The sequence below is a fragment of the Cryptomeria japonica genome, chromosome 2, assembly GCF_030272615.1.
Source record: "Cryptomeria japonica chromosome 2, Sugi_1.0, whole genome shotgun sequence".
Lineage (NCBI taxonomy): Eukaryota > Viridiplantae > Streptophyta > Pinopsida > Cupressales > Cupressaceae > Cryptomeria > Cryptomeria japonica.
Window position 1 is genome coordinate 254,758,005 of NC_081406.1, and position 23,749 is coordinate 254,781,753.

The window sequence follows — 23,749 nt, forward strand, 5'->3', positions numbered from 1 at the left end:
ACTTCAACTCAGCTAGAAAATTGAAAGAATGCCAATTTTAATTGGCTATATGAATATGTTTAAAATTAGTAGCTTCTTCTAAATTTTGTGGTATAACGAAAAAAAATTAATATAATTTCTTGTAAATCATAGTTTCGTAATTTTTTTTGAAGAGAATGGTCCATGTAGCAACAGATTTAAAGTTTATTTAGAATTTCAGCATAGTTAAAAATTTGAAAAAGCCCTAATTTTAATTGGCTATATGAATATTTGATAACTATTTAGAATTTGCATCTGCTATAGTTTGAGGTAGGCACTAATTAATGCTAACAATATACTCATTCCTTATGAGTCACAAGGATACAAAAAGACAACTATATACAACAAAAACAAATTAATATAAGTACATTTTATAAACAATTGAACAAAATGGTCCACATAGCTACAAAATTAAAATTTTGTTTAGCACTTAAACATAGCTAAAAATTTGGAAGAATCTTAATTTTAATTGGCTATATAAATGTGGATTAATCACTATTCAAAGATTTGTTCCTCCTGCTATAGTTGGAGGCAAGGACTAATTATTGTTAGGAATATAGTCATTCATTATGAATCACAAGAAATAGAAGCACAAGTGCATAAAAAAACCCACTCTATATAACAAAAATATATTAATATAATTGCATCAAATTATAGTTTAATGGAAAAAACCTACCCCAAAATTAATTTATCAACACTTTGATTTGCATGAGAATATAAATAATGTCAATGAAACTTCATGGGATCTTATAACAAAAAATTCAAAGATGCATTATCCAAGCTAGTGGTTGTGATCATGTTGTTTGTGCTTCAAAATATGAAGATTTTGGAGCCTTCCTTGATGAATAAGATCTTTCCTTTTTCTTCTTGACATATCAGTTTAAATTGAAATTCATCAAGAATTTAGCAATAATTATTTTTAAAAGGAATTCAATTATCATCCATAAACTATAAACCTTACCTTAATTTAAGATCAATAATTGAACATGTAAGGTGTAGAGCACTCAACAATGTAACCAAAAATTCAAAAAACATAGATTTTCACAAGGTGTAAAATAATTATCTAATTGCTACTTAGTTTGCAGTCAGTTAGGTATAGGTTGTTCCAATATCCAAAGTGCCTATATTGAAATTAAACTTATAATAGTTTGAGATAGGAGGAGATCAAGAAGTATCATGTCTTAAGGTGTCTTTTCCTTTAAGTGTCAGGGAGATCTCATGATTTAGATTCAAGGCCAAAACTTTGGCAGACAAAGAAACTTCACATTTTATAATGTAAAATAAATTATAATTATTGGTAGTGAAAACCTTGATGAAGACTCTTTTTTGACAAAGAAATTGGATTCGTAATAATAGAGTTATTTCATTCTTTCCAAAGGTACCACTCAACATGGGGAATAACTAGCTACCACAAGACAACAAAGGAAGGGTCCATAAAGGAGGTTTCTATTAAGAGATAAAATGAAATATAGTACTTATGGTTGTATAGAAATTGATAATGTAATATTCTACCTAATGTGGGAAACATCATGTGGTTACCCTCAAGAGTGATAAATATGGTCTACTCAAAGGAAGTGATATGTTTTACTCAATAGTAATTATGTGGTCCATTTGTTGATATTGATGTGCAATAGATATTGACTCATATATTCACTTATGTGCCGGTATGTAAGTCCAACAAACAATCATTGGAATATGTCAATGAATCTATATAACATAATATGTTGTGTGAAATATAAAAACATAAAGATTAGAAACATTATATTCCTTTCTATAATATTTTTCATTTATTTGATGCATGGAATTGGAGGTGATGATAAATAATATAGAAAAACTAATGCTAATTCAATAATATATAAATATATGACTAGATATAACTTTCTATAATATATCTCCTATGTAAAATTATAATATAATAAAATAAAAATATCAAAATTTAAGCACATAATTTTTAAACTAGAAATAATCATCAAGTGCAAAATGTATCTGTGACACGTAATATGCACCTTTAACTATATTTATAAATTAATTGAAACTTTAAAAAATTAGTTGCATTTTTATTTTTAATTAATTAAAAAATACAGTCAAGGGTCTTTCCTAAGTATTACATAGGCACTACCCATCAAGTGGTGCATGACTCCCTAAATATAGGAAAATTGTAAAATAAACATGGTCATTTATGTGATATAATTATCATTTACTTTTGTGTGAGTAGCTACATTACGTGCATGACCATGATTATTTTCAACCTGTATCACTCTTGTGTTAATAAGATCCTTACTTTATCTTTGATTTTATATGAAAATATAAAAAATATATTTAAGTCACTTTATATGAAAAATCAAACAAGTTATTGACACAAAATAAAATAAGAAAAATTGTACAAAATTTCATGTAGTTATGGAGTCTTTATTCAAAGTTTTTAAAATAAATTTTATGAAAAATTATATATTTCAATTTAATATAGTACTAAATTTCTTAAAAGAAGAAATTGTGTCAATATAGCTAGCCTTAATATGATCACCAAACTTTGGATACAAAAAACCTACATAAAAATGGATATAACATATTTTAGTAGAATGTTTTACAAATTATTTATATATATATATATAATTTTTAAAATATTAATAAGCAATTTTCTTATAAAAAACAACTTAATATATCTCAAATGTGATACCTAGTTTAGAATTAAAAATTCATAAATAATTTTAAGCAATTCACATTTTCAATATATCTACTAAAAATTCAGGCATAATATATGTGAAAAGTTAACATGACCATCCTTTATGGTTTATAAAATCAAATAAAATTGATTAACATCAACAATGAAATCAAACAAAATGAAATGGGGAGTGAGAGTGGGAAAGGTAGTGGGAGCCCTAGGGCTTCTAGAGATGGCGACATGATGGGTGTTTTAGAGAATGAAGAGGGTGAGGATAGCAATAACATGGATACTGCTACTGCCATGTTGGCTTTGGGCATTTTTGGGCCCTTTGTGGTTTCATCTTCATCTCTTCTTCGATTGGAGGGAATCCCTTGGGATCATTCACATTCTCTTCGTGGGGCTAGTTTCTCTTGTTCTCTCATGGATCGGAGAGGTTTTTGGTGTAGATGTTGGGTTTGTGAGGAGATTGCACTTGATGGAGAAGACAAGGCTTTAGGTGATGAAGTTGGTGTTGGTGTTGATGGAGAACTTCATGGAGAAGGTGTTTGGTGCAGTCACCGGTTAGGAGGAACCTCAAAGAGATCAATCCGACCAAGGAAGCAAGATTAAACACAACAGAAATAAGAGGATATGATGGAGGTAAATGCAGAACTAAATGGATTAAATCATGAAAACTAATTGTAGGTCGCCGTTAGCATTCGGGTTACAAGATTTGACTCACTAGCCTATCACATACATGCTTAATTACATAATCAATCAACTTCGGACCTCTAAATCTTAACATATATCTTCTTTGTTCTATCTGATTGATTACTAATGCTCAATTACAATGATTTATATGATCGAAGGAGATCCAGTCTTCCCAAAAGGGACCAAATGCAGAAGAACAAGATCAAACATGAAAAATGAACAGGTTGGCCTCTGCCAAATAGATTCTTCTGGAAAATCCAAAGGATGAAGTGTAGAATAAAGGGAAGGTCGGCCAAATGCCAAGGAACATTGGAAACCACAAACCGAGGCTCTGCAAGCTACAAAAAGGTTCCACAAGATTCTCTGATAGAAAAATAGGTCTAGGCAGTTTCGACATCCAAAGCCATAAAATTATCTCAGAATCCAAAATCAGTAACTTGCCAGAAAATGATCCTCATGCTCCACGGTTTAGGAGCAAGGAAGATGACCATGTCCTCAAGTAAAATACAAATCTAGAAAATTCAGTGAGCAAATGCAATAAAATACTAAAAGAGATGCTGAAACTGCAAAAATAGAAAACAAACTATAAAAAAAGGTTTTTGGTTGATGCAAGATTGCCAAGAACCGAGGATTCTCCTACCTTAGACATTTGGGGTTGTTGAAAAAGAGTGAGTCTCTCACTTTTATAGGGTCAAAGGAAAACCAAGGAAGTCTACTTCTTCTTGAGAAATCCAAGATGAATCCTCAACTGGTGTGCCTTTCCATTTCACAAGATATTCCATGTACTGACTTCTCCGAGTACTACGCCCAATCCTACTGTCCAAAATATCTTCAATCTACTCTAGTTCCTTATAGGGTAATAATTTTTGTAAGTATGCAATATTGTCTTCATCAAATTCTGATTCATGATATTATTGTAGATCTGCAATGTTAAATATAGGTGAAATACTCAAACTATATGATAATTCCACTTTATATGCATTTTCAGAACTGAATTTCCTCAAGATCTTGCAAGGTCAAAACTTTCTCATCTACACCTTGTAATAGGTTCCAACTGGAAATATTTTTTTTCTCAGATACACCATCACTTCATCGCCAACATAAAATTCCTAATGTTTTCTCTTCTCATGTGCTTTCTCCTTATATTTGTTGTTCATATCCTTCAAATGTTGTCAAACCTGAATATGTAAGGCCTTCATGCATGATATGCAAATTCTTCTATCTCTGCACTCTGCTTGTCCTCTTTACTGATATCTCTCAATTTTGATATACCTATAGGGTGTTCTCCGATAACAATCTCAAATGGTGTTCATCTAGTACTCCTGTTTATTGAATTGTTGTAGGCAAACTCTTCTTGTGCAAGAATCAAATCCCAACTTCTGGTCTTTTCTCCAACCAAGCATATCAACAAATTTCCAAAGCTCTTGTTCACTACTTTTGTCTATCCACTAGTCTGTGGGTGAAAACTAGAACTGAACTTCAAATCTATCTTCATCTTCTTCCAAAGTGTTTTTGAAACATAACCAACAAACTTAGTGTCTCTCTGAAACTATGCTTTTTGATAATCAATTAAATCTCACCACTCCCTTGAAGAACAAGTCAGCTACATGTACTACATCTAATCTCTTCTTACAAGGTATTAAATGAGTCATCTTCAAGAATCTATCTACCACCACAAATATGGAATTATTCCCTCTCTGAGTTAGGTAATCCAAGTATGAAATCCATGCATATGTCATCCCAAGGTCTCTCTGGTACTATCAAAGGTTTATACAATCACACATTTCTACTACTGCCTTTTACAACTTCACAAACTCTTCAACTTTGCACAAATATTCTAACATCCTTATGAATTTGGGGCCAAAAGTAATGTGCACTTACTAATGCTACTATTTTGTCAACCCCAAAGTGTTCAGATAATCCTCCACTATGCTTCTCCTTTATTAGATTTTCCCTCATAGAACTCTTCGGTATGCACAACTGAACTCCTCTTAATAGCATCCCATCCTAAATAAAATAATCCAACCATTGACTTGTGTCCATCATAACCGATTCTCTACATGCTTTCAAATGTTCTGCAAAATTCGGGTCAGCATCATACAATGTCTTTAACTCCTCAAATCCTACTAATATCACTCTCATCTCTGTTAGAAAATTCCTTCTCCTACTCAATCCATCAATAAATTTGTTTGACTTCCCACTTCTATGCTTCAACACAAAGGTTTAACTCTACAAAAATTCTACCCATCTCATATGTTTCTAATTCAACTTACTCTGACTGTTCAAATACTATAAGGCTTGATGATCAGTATACAACACAAATTCCTTAGGCAATAGGTAATGTCTCCACTTCTTCAAGGCTTGAACTATGATATAAAATTCTTGATCATACACTAAATATCTCCTTCTAGAAATATTCAATTTCTCACTAAAATAAGCTACTTCTCTCCCTTCTTGACTTATTACTGCTCCAATTACATTTTCACTTGCATCACAACCCACTTGAAATACTTTGTTGAAATCCAGTAATGCCAACATAGGATTCTCAGTCACCTTATGCTTCAACAGTTCAAAACTTATATTTTCTCTAGTTGTCCACTTGAATTCTTTCTTATCTCCTCTCATTGTCTCATTCATAGGATTACAAAATGAACCAAAATTTCTAATAATCTTTGAGTAGAAACTAGCATATCCATGAAATCATCTTACCTCTCCAATGCTTTCTTGTGTAGGCCATTCAACAATTAATCTTACCTTATCAAGATCCATCTGTAATCCATCCACAGATATCACAAATCCCAAATAGACCAACTCTTTCTTCATGAAAGTACACTTCTAAAGATTTATCAACAATTTCTCTTCTCTCAACCTCTGGAAATTTTTTTATTAAATGCAACACATTCTCCTCTTTTGTCTTACTAAAAATTAGAATATCATCCAAATATACAATTAAAAATTTACCCAATAATTCCTTTAATACCTCATTCATCAATCTCATGAAAGTACTTGGTGCATTAGTCAACCCAAAAGGCATCACCAACAATTCATACAATCCTTCATTTGTCTTAAATGTTCTCTTCCACTTATTTCCTTCTCTGATTTGGATATGATGATATCTACTCTTCAAATCTATCTTTGTGTAGTATTTGGATCCACTTAAACAATCCATTATGTCATCCATCCTAGGTAAAGGAAATCGATACTTCACTGTGATCTTGTTTATTTCTCTAGAATCGGTACACATCCTCCATTCTCCATTCTTCTTAGGTACTAACACTACTGGTACTGCACAAGGGCTCAAACTTTCTTTCATCAAACCTTTCTTCAACAATTCTTGGACTTGTCTATTCAACTCTTCATTCTCTACCGATGTTATTCGGTGTGCATCTTTATTAGGAAATCTAGCTCTAGGAATTAGGTCCATGAAATGACTGATACTCCTTATAGGTGGCAATCCATCAGGTACATTATCTATAATGATGTCTTCATACTCTATCAGCAACTCCCTTATCTCCTTCAGTTTTTCTTCTTCATGCTTCAAGTTCTCAGTCTTCTTAGGAACTAAGGCAAAACACACATTCTCATCTCTCATTCTATCTAGGAATTTCCTTCCATCCACTAAACAGATTATAGAATTCATACAAACTTCACTCTTCCAAGGCTCCTCCAAAGGTAATAGGGTTTGTTTCATCCCATTTGCTACAATAGTTTATATGTTCTTTCTCCCATCATGTATTGACTATCTATCAAACTACCAAGGTCTAGCCAACAAAATGTGACAAATATCCATAGGCATAATATCACACAGAACTTCATCATGATAATTTTTTATTCTCAATTTCACCAAGCATTTCTCAGTTACTAACAACTTATGATAATATTGAATCCATCCTATCTGATATGGCTTAGGGTGTTTCAATCTTTCCAACTCCAATTTATTCACCATTTCTTCTAAAATAAGATTATCCAAACTACCACTATCAACAACTACTTTATAGCACTTACTTGATACCTTACACCCAGTCTTGAACAAATTTCTTCTCTGCAAGGGCTCTTAATTTTCTTCAGTGTGACATAGGGCTCTCCTCATCATCAATAATTCTCCATCTTTCAGTTTCTTAGTTGATTCGGCTGGACTTTCTTCCAAAAATGCTATTCTCCCAGTATTCTTTGTCTTCTTACACTCAAAGGCATGATGTCCTTCTCCTCCACACTTAAAACATGTTCCTTTAAACACTCTCTTTTCTTGTCTTTTGTCATCTTTTCCAAGGTCTTCATTATGGTAACCATCAGGTTCTCTTCTGAGGTAAAAATTTATGTCATCCTTTTAGTATGAACTTTCATATTTGTTTACATCTTTGTCCTTGTTCTAATCTGTACAGGTTCCTCTTCCTCTTGGAAATCTTCCTCTGTAAAACCTTCCACCTCTACCTCTCTGTCTCTGCTCATGTCTTTTGTTCCATTTATCTTCTGCTTTCACAGGATATTGGTAAGCTTCTTCAACACTCTACAACTTGATCAAACTAAGTTCATCTTGTATAGAATCCACAATTCACTCAAATATCTTGTAACTTGTTCAACCTCATCATTGAAATGACCAGATCTGATATTCAACTTTTAGAATGTTTTGGTATACTCCTTCACACTGGTTTCTTTCTATTTCAAGTTCTATAACTTTTGAAAGAGGTTCACTTGATAATCAGTTGGCACAAACTTTTATTTTAACTTGGCAACCATCTGCTCCCATCATTTGATCTTCTCTTTACCTCTTCTTTGTCTATCAACCTACAAATGGTCCCACCAAAGAGATGCATGACCTTTCAACTGGGTACATGTATATTTCACCTTCCTTTCTTTTGCAGTGTTCTCAAAATCAAAGTACTTTTCCATCTCCAAGATCCAATCCATTAATTCATCTGAATCCAAATTACCATCATACTCCACTAGTGTAAAATGTGGTTTAGTGTTCTCTCTACTCAAAACCCTTACGAACCTGTCTTCATTTGGATCAATTGCTCGTGGGTTTTCTACTTGTTCCACCAGTGCTTCTTCTTCATTATTGTTCATGTCTTAAATATGTCAGCCTCTTCTTTGGGATGTCTCAATGGCTTCCAACAGTGCTGCAATTTCTCTCAATATTTCCATCACAATAGGGTCTGCATTCCCATGTGCTCTGCCATTCCTATTTTCTCTTCATGCTATCTTCAAACCAATCCTCTGCAACTGCAGGTTGGATCGACAGTCCACCACCCCACAACAAAATTCTCAGGACAACGCAATCTCCAGAACAAAATATCACTCTGATAGCACTTGGTGTAGTCACCGGTTAGGAGGGATCTCAAAGAGATCAATCTGGACTGAGTAGAAAGAGTAAACTGATGAATACGAAGAGGGGGGTGAATTAGTATACCAAAAAATACTATAATCAATCTTTTAAATAGTTTAGCAGATAACTGGTGCAATAGATTCACTAATTAACCAGTTAAGATAAGTGCAAACCAAATAGCAAACAAATCATTCACCCACAAGAGCACAATCACCATAACACAAGATATTTGATGTGGAAACCCAAATGGGAAAAACCACGGTGAGCAAAAAATCACAAGTAACTATCTGCAGAATAGTAACCAGACCTCTAAGTCCATTTTGGTAGTCTAACGCTGAAAATGATGAGGAGTTTGTCCATAGGCAGTGAATGAATCATAGGGCAGCTTGAAGTTGCTAATGTATTCTTGCAACTTTGATTGGAGTTGATCTTTTTGTTTGAGCACATCTTCACAAAATAGATGGGGTCGGTAGATTTTACTCAGAAGTAATTTACCCTCACCCATAGCAACACTAATATCATTCTGTTGTTTTTGTATTTGTGTCCTGAGTTTATTCATTTGCTTGACTAAGGCAATATTGAGTGCCTTTTCATGGTTCTTTCTTCCAGTTGCTTGAGCAACATCCTCCAAGCATTGTACCTGGTCCTCTACTACGGTACAAAGAAGTTTGAGCTTGGATAGAGAGGAGTCAGTACTAGGGAGGTTAGTACTGGGAATTAGACTGGTAAGGGTGTCAACTGCAATTTGTATGACATCATGTTCTTTCTTCTTCCACAATTTTTCTAGTCTCTTCTATGCAAGTTTGATGCCTCAAAGTAGCTCAGACTCATCTACTGATTGAGTCAGACATGCAAGAGTTAGATCAATATGACTGGTGGAATCAACCAACTTGGTTTGATCACTAGTTGCCTTAGGAGTCTACCCTCCTTCTTTGGTCTTGATCTCTACTTCTTTTCTCTTCTCTTCTTCCTTCTCCTCTTCCACTCTTTTCTTTTCTTCTTCTTTCTTCTTCTTTGACTCTTTCTTTTTCTCCTCTTCTTGTTTCTTCTCCATTTCTTCCTTCTTCTTATTCTCTTCCTTCTTTTTCTTCTCTTCCTCCTTCTTCCTTTCTTCTTCCTTCCTCTTGTCTTCTTCTTTCTTCTTCTCTTCTTCTTTTCTCTTATCTTCTTCTCTCTTCTTCTCTTCTTCTTTTCTCTTATCTTCTTCTCTCTTCTTCTCTTCTTCTTTTTTCTTATCTTCTTCTTGCTTTTTCTTTTCCACTCGTTCTTTCTCTGCTTTCTCTTTGTCTTGTTTCTCTTTCTCAACTTTTTCTTTGTCAGGAGTGAAATCCTCATTATCTAAAGCATCAACATCAATAGGGTCAATTTGTTCTATTACTCTTGCACCTTGACTATCAAATACCTCATCCGGTTTGTCTGAGGATGGGTCAGGTGCTTGGTCATCCTGCCTAGTGGCTTCAGATACTCGGTGCATATTGACAACATCTTTAACATGTATGTGTGTATCCTTTTCTACTTTAGAAGTTTTACCTTCTAGTAACCTAAGTATCCTCCTTCTCATAAAGAAGATGCCTTTGTTCTTATCAATAATTTCAAATAACTCAAAATTTGAAGCATCAGGAAAGTACTGTGCAAAAATTTTCTCCCTGATCTCTTGTGCTCTTTCAATGGTAATGTGCCATTTATTATCCAAAGAATTATACAAATAATTTGGAGTAAAAGATTTAATCTCAGAAGGTGACCGATCATTAACACATAAATATTTAATGACCTCCTATTCTACCTCCTCTTTCTCACTATCATTAAAATCATCAAAATATTCAATTAAGTCATCAAGCACTTTCCTCCTAATATTCTTTATTGTCCTCTTACAATGTGTCATTGGTTTATAAGAAGAAATATCTATATTTACTAGTACAGAAGTTGCTGGTACATTACCGGTAGACTTTGGCTTTTTTCTTGATTGCCTTATCTTCTTTGTTTGAATCTCCGGTTCAGTGTCTTCTACCTCCGGTGAGTGATTCCTGGACTTCTGCTTCCTCTCGAATACTTTTGCCAGAATAATCTCAGGTTTCTTTTTGGCTAGTGACTGCTTGGTCACTTTCAGACTGGCAAATGTAACCGGTCCAGATACCGATGGCACTACTTTGCCGTTTTTCTTCTTTGGTTCCTCAATCGGTGTGACCCTTTCTAAGTAGGTACCAGTTCTTTTCTTCTTTGCATCCAATGGTGAGGCAAGTAGGGTAGAGTCATACCCGATCAATATGTCATTCACCACTTCATACCCCATAGGGCCAACTAATTCCTTTCTTGGTTCCACCACTTCCATTATGCAGTCATCTATCCTTATTGTGTAGCAGATGTCATCTTCATACTTCTTCACAATATCACCAGATATCCCCATTCTCTGGCTCATCTTTCATTTGAATTCATCAAAATACTTATTTAGAACCTTAGGATATGCAGTTCCCAGTACTTGTAGACTCTCCTTGATCTGTTTGGAAACCATAGGTTAGTAGACCATTGAACATCACCTACTCCAAGGAAATAACCTTGAAAGTAGAAGAATAGACTGACTAGAAGTTGTCCAAACTTGAACCTTAGAGATTTATCATGTTTGATGGATTTCAGATTCACCAACAATTCCTTCTGTAAGCAGGTACATAGGTCATATTTAGTACCTTCCTTGATCATCCTATAAGCAACATTCACCACAGCAGTAGGGACATAATTCATTCTGCTGGCATTAAATATCCTGTAACCAATCACCATGCAAGCATATTTTACCAGATCATAAAAAATGGTGTTGACGGTCATTTCCCATTGGTCACTCATAGAAGTGGTGAGCTATGTCATTTGAGTTTTGGTGACCTTTTATAGAACTGGTACTTCTCCAACATTGCAGACTCTGGTGACAGCATGAATCGCTTCCGGTGTGGTGTCATGGGTCCGCTCAAGATACATCTTGTCACCATGCACTCTACTGAGGATAATGCGAATATGTTCTTCTATAAATTCTTCTAGAAAGTATATTGTATTGTGTAGATTCATCTTCTCAAGGATGCTATACTCTGGTTTGATCTTCTTGTCATCTCCATAGAATAGACTTAGCTGGGAGTGAATTACTAGGGATCCTAGGTCTTCCAACTTACAGTCTATATACCTTGAAATATCTCCCTCGACAATAACTCTGGCGAGAATTTGAGATAGGGCATTGTATCTCATTTTGTTTTGAAGAAACTCAAGTGTATCTTTAGGTGCACTAGAACTAGAATGCGATGCAGAAGCCATAACCAAATGGTAAGAAAGAATTTCAGAAAATACCTTCACAATCTAAAATTTTAGGTTTTCCAATATCACGCGCAGTACACCACTTCGGTTGCTAGTTCACTGCTTAGTATTCTTCATTGATTGCTTGAAGATGATTGCAAGATTTTGCACATGATTTCTTTAACTACTAAACAAATTGCTCTGGTTGCTCTGCTCTTGAAGATTCTTCTTTCAAAAATAGATAAGTGAAAATGATGATGAAAAACCCTTTTAAACAAACTCTTACCTACCATAATAAATGCATCACCGCTAGGGCACAAACCCTAATTTTGCCTTTTACTGCTTCAAATCTTCTGTCAACTGATAGGTAACATATATCGATAAAGGTCTTTACTGATATAAATCAGGGGTTTGAAATATTTCATCGATATGTTCCCTCTAATCTTTTCTGAAGCTTAGTTTGTCGGTTCAGAGACTTCCACACTAGGTGCAGAAGCAGGTTCATCATGTGACTCTTCTTCTGATTTCTTTTTCCAAGTTTTATTCATTTCTATTTGAACAGTTTCAACATCAATCTTCCCTTCTGGAGTGATTGGTATATCACCTGATAGGTTCTTTCTCACTCTGCAAGTTCTGGCAGTGTGTCCCGATTTGTTGCAATGATAGCATACCATTCCAGGTGTTCTCCATGGTCCATTATTCATACTTCCATTCTTCCTTCTGCATGTTGTAGTAGTGTGACCACTACAACAACAGATCAAACAAGTTGCTCTCCAACTAGTTGTTGCTTGATAACCACCTGACCGATGGTCATAGGTATTGTACTGGTTGGGATTTCAGTTCACATAAGGTTCTGAGATTATTCCTTGAGTCATTGGAGGTTATCTCCCACTGTTGTGTAAAACTGACCTACATTCAAATGTTCTATGCCCAAACTTGTTGCATGCATAACAGTTTCCATTAAATCTACTGGTTCTAGGAATATTGTTTTGAAAATAAGGAAAATTGTTGTAGGCCTTGCTTCTACACACATTGGCAGTATGTCCTTCTTTGAGACAATTAAAGTAAACAAGTTTAAATTTTTGCTTACCTTTATCCATGGATGTCAGTTTCTTCTTTGATGCTTAAGCTTTTGTTCCAGAGGTCTCACCTTCCTCATACCCAGAGAAACCAAGTCCAGTGGTATTCTTTACTGGCTTTGTCAATTCTAGCTTTTGCTCTAGCTTAGTAGTACTCTGATTGAATTTGGCAAGTATCTCCTTTGACTCAGTAAGTTCCTTGGAAATGGCAGCATTAGATTCCATCAAGGTTGCATTCTCAAAAATGGCCATGTTTAGTTCACCTTGCATTTCTTCTTTTTCCACTTTACTCTCCTAGAGATGAGCGATAAGGGTACTGATTTCTTGCTTCAGCTTGGAAATCTCATGATCTTTGTCTTTTACCAAATCTTCAACTTTCCTTCTGTTCTCAAGCTCCTGACATATTCTGATAGTCAGTCCTTCCAACTCCCTTCTTAGGTTGGCTTTTGATTCATTCAGTTTTTCAACTTCTTTAACTAGGGCATCCATGTCTGCTTCATTAGAAGAGCTATTTTCAGTAAGTTCCATCAGTTTTTCAGCATGCTCTCTTCTCTTGGCCAAAGAGGCTTTATACTTGACTTTGAGTTCATCATAGGCTCTCTCAGTCTGAGTGAGACAATGAGTAAGTTCCCTCACACTATATTCCCCCATATCTCCTTCCAAGTGGTTAGACTTATAGAAAGGTTGGCTGTGATACCAATTAATGAATACTAAGAGGGGGGGTGAATCAGTATACCAAAAAATATTGTAATTAATCTTTTAAACAATTTAGTAGATAACCAGTGCAATAGATTCACTAATAAACCGGTTAAGATAAGTGCAAACCAAATAGAAAACAAAGCATTCACCCACGAGTACAATCACCATAACACAAGATATTTGATGTGGAAACCCAAATGGGAAAAACCACGGTGAGCAGAAACTTACAAGTAACTATCTACATAATAGTAACCAGACCGGTTAAGGTCATACAATGTTCTTCACTAGAATAGATCCTGTTAGGAATCTACATCTCTGTTAGGAGCTAAGTCCTGTTAAAGACTACCTTGTTAAAGGATTTCAAATGCACAATTGTGAACCACCTTGTTAGAGGATTTACAAAGGCTTTGTTGGACCTACCTAGTTAAGGGTCTCAGACTTGTCAAAGATATTAGTAATCAACAAGTGAATGATCTAGATGCTAGCACAATATGCTTAATTAGATCCTTGACATCTCATTGTTAATATATTTCATCATTACTTCAGTCTTCAATATCTTCACACTCTATCTCTTCACACAGACCTAATCTTCTCTTCAAAGATCACACATAACCTTTTCTATTCTATCTCTCATACATGCAAACCCTAGACATGATGTCCTTATAAAGGAATCTAATTTCATGTTAGTCCAATAGAATTAGAATACAAGTTCCTAGGTACAGTGCATCTAGACACATTTGGTAACACGACACAAACACACCATCAAAGTGTCAGTGGATGATAACTCATCACACATTACAGTAATACTGGTTGGTAACTCATCACAAATATATACCAATTAATACAATATACTAATTATCGGTTGTCAAAAATGAAGACTAGAAGAACGTAGTGTTTGATAACTCAATGATGAACCACTAGTACCAAATCGGTACTAAGAGGGGGGGGTGAATCAGTACAGACACAAATACAGTCCAAAACTAGTTTGACGACAGAAACTCACAATGACTGATAAACAGAGATACCGGTAAAACAGAGTGCAACTGGTAGCATCCAGAATAACTCAATCAGTTATGAACCGGTCACTTACTAAGCTTTTCTCTTAGCTCAATACCACATTATCATAATATTCTCATGCATGAACTAGTAGACCTCACCATCAAATCTTCACAACAGTGAGTTCAATATGTTTTATAGACAGGCATAAAACATAGAAACTTCATGTGCAATCAGATAAAACAAAGCATCACAAGACAAAAGCATTTCACATGACACACATATTTTTCACATGGAAACCCAACTAGGAAAAACCATGGTGGGGATGAATACCCACAAGCTACTTTCTGAACTCTTTAGAAGTTTGCTCTGTTAGGAGCCTTGTCCGGTTAAGAACATTACAATAGGTTCTGGTAGGAACTGATCCTATTAGGGATCACATAGTTAAGGGATACTCGGTTAAGGGTTAAACCCGATAGGGTCACCTTGTTAGAGGATTTTAAGAACTCAATAGCTAAAAGGATCTCCTAAACTTCTCTAGCTTCTCAGAACTCATTAGCTTCAAGTTACCCGGTTAAGGGATTTATAGCAAGCCAGTTAAGACCACCCGATTTAAGGGATTTTGAATCAAGCTAGTTAAGGCTACCCTGTTAGGGGATTTTGCAATTGTTGAAATGGTTAGAGATCAACAGGTATTACAATGATTTGTTAACAGTACTTAATACTAATACAGATCCGTTTAGGCTCCTCTTTTCTTTCTTCACATACACTTTGTAGGTATCTCTTTTCTCCTATGGTCTCGCAAGAATCTTGTATCACTTTCGTTGGATAAACACTCACAACTTTTTTCCAACAAATTTAGATAGAAACCTAACATCGACCTTATAGGGAAAATACAGGTCGGTAGCAAAAACCCTAAACCCTAAACCTGTTAGGTTGAGCAATTCAAACAGTTCGATCCTGACCATTTGAACATATTGCATTGAATGCACCAGTCTTGAGTCAATCTCAAGACATTCTCCATCATCCATTATCCACCATTTTCATGGCAGCTGATAACCCATCACACGTTATCACTATTTGATAGACTTCGCACATTCCCGAGGTAGATAGGAATAGTCTTCTTCATGCAAGATCCTTCACGCACACAGAGCTTACGTGGTAACATGATCTGTCCTCCATCATACTACTAACTCATCACACAAAGATCACCGATTGAGTCACACAGACTTGAGATACTCCAACTAGAAACCCCAAAGTGGAAGCTACCTTACCAACCACTAGTCATACAGTGCCTCCATGTGTCGGTTCCCATAATTGCATGCTGGTTCACTTTGAACAAATGTGTCGCTTCACTTTGGCATATATCGGTTCACACATATGCCGGTATCTCTTTCTTCACTTATCTCATGTGCCGGTTCACACTATGTCTCATATTGACATCAATGACAACATACAATATCATTATGTCTTCATGCCAGTTTACATAAGGCTCATGCCGGTTCACATAATTCCAACAATCTCCCACTTTGGCATTGATGGAAATATACAAAAGATATCTTCTCTGCTTCACATCTTCTCCCCATTTGCTGCAGATGTCTTTTCACTTCACTTCTTCTCCCCCTTTGACAACAATGCTAAAGTGGAGGTACAATCATCACTGTTTCCTTATGCAGCTCCCCCTAAGGAGTAGCTTCCTTAAACACACCAATCAACCAAATATTTGTCTATCTAGTACCTGACTGATGTGGAACAACCACTTTTAGCTCACCTCCTGAAGGGGCAATACCCCTAGTTCACCTCTCAAATGCACAAATTTTGTCTTTGGGAGAGGCTTGGTGAATATGTCTGCTAACTGCTCCTTACTGGACACATGCTCTAGTGCAATCTCTTTATTCTAAACCTTTTCCCTCAAGAAATGATACTTAAGCTCAAAATGCTTGGTTCTAGAATGTAAAATCAGATTCTTTGATATATTTATAGCACTTGTGTTATCACAGAATATACTTACCAGTTTAGATATAGGGATCTTGAAGCCTTCTAGTACATGCTTCATCCAGATTGTCTGAGTGCAGTTCATGAAAGCTGCAACATACTCCGCTTTCGCTGTAGACTGAGAGATGCAACTCTTCTTTTTACTCATCCATGATACCAGTCTACCACTGAGAAAGAATGCACCACCAGTTGTGCTCTTCTAGTCATCCACATTACCGGCCCAATCAGCATCTATGAATACTTTTAGATTGAAATTATTGTTGTATGGGTACCACAATCCATAGTCAACTGTTCCCTTCAGATACCTAAGAATCTGCTTGACTGCACTCAAGTTAGATTCTCTTGGACTCTTCTGGAACCTTGCAGTGATGCCAACTGCATGTGCAATATCTGGTCTGCTATGTGCTACATAATGCAACTTACCAATCATTGATCGGTATTCCTTCTCATCAACCAGTGCGGAATCATCTTCCTTTGTCAATTTGCAACCGGTTTGCTATCTTCCATGACAAAAGTCTTCAACACCTCTTTGACATATTTGGACTGAGTGATGAAGATTCCATCTTTCATCTGCTGGATCTGCAGTCCAATGAAGAACTTAATCTCCCCTGTGAGTGACATTTCAAACTCTTTCTTCATCTCATCAGCAAACTCATGACTCATCTTATCATCTCCACCAAAGATGATGTCATCAATAAAGACTTCACAGATCAGGATCTGATCTTCTTCAGACTTCAAGTAGATATTACTATCTTCACTTGTTCTCTCAAATCCAATCTTCACAAGATGGGAATGTAGGCGCTCATACCATGCCCTAGGTGCTTGCTTTAGACCATATAATGCTTTGTGTAGCCTACATACTATGTCACTGTCTTCAGATAGGGTAAACCCATTTGGTTGCTCAATATATACCTCCTCTTCAAGTACACCATTTAGGAATGCAGATTTTACATCCATTTGATATACCTTGAATCTCTTAAAAGCTGCATATGCAAGAAGCATACGAACTCCTTCCAATCTAGCTACAAGAGCAAAGGTTTCCCCATAGTCTTCACCTTCTTCTTGAGCATATCCTTTGCATACAAGTCTGGCTTTATTTCTAATCACTGTGCCATCCTCATTCAACTTATTTCTTAACACCCATTTGGTGCCAATGACATTCTTATGCTCTGGTCTAGGTACGAAGGACCATGTACCATTTTTCTCTATCTGGTCAAGTTCTTCTTCCATTGCCTTGATCCAGTCTTCATCAATATGAGCCTCTTTGAATGATTTAGGCTCAAATTCAGAGATCATGCATAAGTTTTCTCTGATCTTTCTTTTGGTAAGGATTCTTGCATCCTTATCACCTATGATCTGCTTGGGATCATGATTCAACTTGACATACCAAGGAATGGTCTTAATTGGTTCTTCTTGCTTTTCTTCTTCATCCTTATCTTCATCAGTATCAACATTCACCGGTTCAGGAACACTGTTACTGGTGCTTACTTGACTAACAACCGGTTCATTTACAACTTGCTCACTGCTGGTTTTCTCAGTCTTCTTAGAGGATTCATCAACTCTTACATTGATGCTTTCCATAATTCTCTGAGTCCTATTGTTGTAGCACTTGAAGGCTTTACTCTTGGTGGAATATCCTAGAAATATTCCTTCATCACATTTAGCTTCAAATTTGCCCTGATGTTCACTTCTCTTGATGTAACATCTGCTACCAAAGACCTTAAAATAATTTACCATAGGGGTCTTACCAGTCCAATACTCATAAGGAGTTTTGTCCTTGCCCTTTTTGATGAGTACCCGGTTCATAGTGTAAACTGCAGTGCTCACCGCTTCTCTCCAAAAGGTGTGAGCAACCTTTCCTTGGATCAACATAGTTCTAGCTACTTCAACCATAGTCTAGTTATTCCTCTCTGCTAGGCCATTCTGTTGTGGAGTCCGAGGGGCAGATAGCTGTCTCTTGATGCCAAATTCTTTACAGTACTTGTTGAATTCACTGGAAGTGAATTCCCCTCCTTGATCAGTTCTGAGACACTTGATCCTTCTACTGCTTTCCTTTTCCACTAATGCTCTAAAAGCTTTGAATTTCCCAAAATCTTTAGACTTGTCTTTCAAGAATGTGACCCACATCATTCTTGAGCAGTCATCAGTGAGAATCATGAAGTACCTATCACCCTGTACACTTCTAGTTTTCATAGGACAACATAAATCAGTATGCACAAGATCAAGCAAGTTGTCAGCAGTGAAAGGTTTACCTTTAAAAGTTGAGGAAGACATTTTCCCCAATTGACATTCTCTACACAAGGTATTATCCGGTTTTCTCAGCACCGGCAACCCTCTAACTGCCTTGATCTTACTAGCCTTCATAATGTTGTCAAAGTTCACATGGCAGAATCTCCTATGCCATATCCAGCTATCATCAAGCTTAGCCATAAGACATGTACTTATATTAGCATTTAGATGAAATAGGTTACCTTTAGTTTGCATGTCGATGGCTACCAATTTACCATCTTTACCTTTGATTCTGCAAACTCCATTCTTGAATTGCAGAAATGTCACATGCATCATCATAAACGTGTGATCCATCACATATGTATTTTAAATCAACATCCATCACATAGCTAATAAACATTCCAATTTCCATAAATAAACATAGTTTAAAAATTATCACATAAATAGTCACTCTCCCTATCTCCGTCTCCATATTAAAAGGTGCATCATGAATTAATTATGTAATGGCATTGGAATTCAAAACATAATGAATTAATTATGTAAAAAAAATTCTATCAAGAAGTCAATATTAAATAGATAATATAATAATCGCATACCTTATACATTTCATTCTTCATCATCATGAACATCAAGGTCATCATCGCCAACATCATCATCATCATCATCATCATCATCATCATCATCATCATCATCATCATCATCATCATCATCATCATCATCATCATCATCATCATCATCATCATCATCCTCGTCGTCATCGTCATCATCATCATTATCATCAACGTCTTCACCATCATCATCACCATCATCACCATCACCATCACCATCACCACCATCACCATCACCATCACCATCACCATCACCATCACCATCACCATCACCATCACCATCATCATCATCATCTTCTTCTTCTTCTTCTTCTTCTTCTTCTTCTTCATCGTCATTGAGAAACTGTCGATCGTCATCATCATCCACTTCATCTTCTACTTCTTCGGTATCTTCTTCTTCCATCACATTATACTTTATTGGCCTTCCTCTTTGATCATGTCTAACAACAAATGACCAACCCGGTTAATGTGGAACCTCTGAGTAAAATACTTGCTCACATTGGCTTGGAAGAACATAGGGCTCATCCCCAACTGGTTCAAATGACCTTGTATTTAGCATTATAAAACCATTATCATGTTCAATAACAGTTCTATCAGGATCATTTTTATTCAACATAGCCTATACCATTTGATGACAAACATAAATAATTTGAAGGAATTAAAGTCACACTCAAGTATATCATCCAAAATGCCATAGTATCAATTTTGAGATTGTTGAGGATGAATGTCATTTCTTGATGAAATATTTGTCACCTCAAAGACTGTAGTGATGCCAGAATCACAAGTTTTCTTCGTGTCATCCAACTTTTTTATGCGAAATTTATGACCATTGCACCACATAGCGTTGTGGTGTTTGACCTACAATATGTCAAACATGTAAAATAATTGCATTGTGAGTTGATAAACATATGTTGATTAATAAATTTATACGTACCTATTTATCTCTTAAATCACATGCTAAATCAATTTCCCTTTGCGTAACATTGGAATCTCCATTACGATGTGCTTCTTTAACCAATGAAGCCACACCTTCCCATGTTAACGTGCATCCAAAATGTTGACAACGTTCAATCCATACCATCATCCAATCAAGATTGTTTGCAATATACAAATGTAGTGCATCCCACTCTCGACCAACTGTACAAAAAATAAATAGACGTCTTACAATTGATTTATTTTGAAGATTAAGAATTAATTAACTACAATTACATCTTATAATTACCTCTCACTTTCCTCAATCTACCTTTCCCCATCAAGTACTCCCCTTTGAATTTGTTAATGATGTTGGGATCCCAAATGCGATCCACGTGGATCTTTACTGCAAACTTAGGAAGATATTAAAAAATGTACACCATAGTCTAGTATACCATATATCCCTCCACCATAGAACCCTCAGGATGCTCTCTTTGTCGAACCAAAGCCTTCAAAAATTTCAAGTGCCTCTCAACCATCCACATTGACCTAGTGTGTATAGGTCCACAAAATTCAGTCTCCTCAACTTGGTGTATGAGGTAGTGTTCTTGTGCATTGAAAAAAGCTGGAGGTAGACACTTTTGCATTCCACACATTAAAAGAGGAATTTTTCTCTTCCAATATTTTATATCGTCTTTATGGATTTCTTTACATGACAACCACCTACAAGGTAATCAAGACGCAAAAAAATATATTACATAACAAGTAAAACAAATCACAAATATAATATCTATACAACTAACTAAACAAATATCACTACTTACCTCGTGTATTTTCCAAGATCATATGACTTGCTTGACATTATTGTCAAAGTCATCTAGGAGAGATAGAGGTAGAACGTACTACAACAATTATAAAATTATCTTTTCTTTTTTTTGTAACATAATGAAAAGTACACATACACACAGTACTTAAATACGTACTAAAAACACAAGAACATGAATTACCTTAATGAAGGTATGCCAATCATGCGTTTTCATCCTTGGCCCAAATTCACTTTTCTTTGATATGAGATTGTTTATGTTCGCAACAAATCTTGTGGGGAATCAAATTTTTCGTATGACTTCTTTTATAGCATTGCTTTGTTGGTCTGTTAATAACCAAGGAAGCTCACTTATATTAATCTGGTCTCCATGGCTATTTGATTGAATGACATTTATCATTGCATGGTTGGAATCCTGAATGTCACTACATTTTTTGACAATTTTTTCTTTTTCATGCCTTCCATCCAATATTTTCCATACTGTCTCTGTTATATTCTTTCCAATATGCATACTATCAAACAAATGAACAATTTGTAACTGCTCGTAGTAGGGCAACCTACTAAATTGTTGGGGATAACTTTTTAGTCCCTTAGGAAGGTGGTCATTTATGCCTTCACGACCTTCATGATCATCAATCACATCATCAATAAACTAAACAAAATAGAAAAGATGTTTTATGACAAACCAATAGATGGAATGGCATTACCTTGACGATTAATTCTATTATATTCCAACTTCCATAGGTGATGTGTCATTCTTCATGGCTTTGATGTATTCTCTTCTTTCCCATTGAAAAGATGTTTTTCAGTATTTCGATACTTATGATTTTTGTGGAGAAAGTGCCTATACTCATCAAACACCTGCTTTCCTAAACTTTTTGAATGATGAGATTTCATCTTTGGACCACAAACAAGACATGCAAATTTTCCCTTTGTTTGAAGACCTACAAGGTAATGTATAATTGGATTAAATATGATAATTTTTTGAATTATAATGTTCATGCACAACTTAAACACTATAACATACCACAAAAATGTGTTAGCCCCAGGGCATCGTGTATTTTCCATAGAAGCATCGCGTAGAATTGAAATTGTCTTTGTCCTATTGGTCTAGAGATGTCATTCATAGTGACACCATTCCATAACTCTAGCAACTCGTCGATAAGAGGCTCGATATATACATTCATATCTTTAACTTGGTACTTACCTAATCGAATGAACAAAAACATTACATAATTATTATGACCATTTTACTGCAATATTTATAATTAAATTTAGACAACTATATTTAAATGATAAAATACCTAGAACAATCATTTCCAACATTATGTGCTCCCTCTTTATTGACATCCATGGAGGAATATTATTGTTGATAACAAAAACAGGCCACACTGAGTAAACAGATCTCATCTCTCCAAATGGATTGACACCGTCTACTGCCAATAAAAGCCTGAGATTACAAGGTTCTTCTTTAAAGTGTGGCCACTTTTCCTCTATGTCCATAAATGTTGAACCATCTACAGGCATTCAAATAATGTCATCTCGACTTCTATTGCATGCATGGTAATCCATAATTTGTGCCAAGCTAGTGCACTTGAATAATCGTTGCATACGTGGAATAATGGGAATATAGCGAAGAACCTTGCGAGAAACCCTTTTTGTTATTTAATCTATTTGATATCTACTGATATGACATTCAGGGCATTTAGTTTGAAATTCATGTTTTTTTTGATATATAATATGATCATTGGGACAAGCATCTATTGCTTGATACTCCATTCCAATATCTTTCATAACGGCAGATAATTCTCGGTATGAGTGAGGTAGAATATTTGATGGTGGTAACAAAAACTCACCTATCAATCTACAACAAAAAAGTATAATTTGTTATAATAAAGAATATTAATGGTACAACATGATTCATAGTTTATTATGACATATATGACATACCTTAACATACGTGACATTGTTATGTTGGATAAACCATTCATAACCTTCAAGTTCACCAACAACAATACAATAGAGAAAAGAGTTGCTTACAAGCCTTCGTAGAGGGCCTCAGATGCCTTCTCAAGTAGAGGGACATCATGAACAACATCAAGATTATCTTCATCATCATGATCAGCTGTGCGATTACCAAATGAGTCATGGATCAATGTATTTGTACCATCATCTTCAATTGTGTTTTCTGGCTCATGATCATCATCTTACATGGGATCATTATCTTCAGCTTCGATATTCACACCTCCATGTTCGTCCACTTCAAAAACCATATTCTTAGGGTTGTGTTGATCCATACCATGTGCTTCGGGGTGCTCGACCTATATAAAATTGATAAACATAAATAAACCGTGATCATGATCTCATCATCACATGATTTATTATGTATATAAATTGTCAAAACGATATGATGAAAAACTTACCAATGGATGATAATCA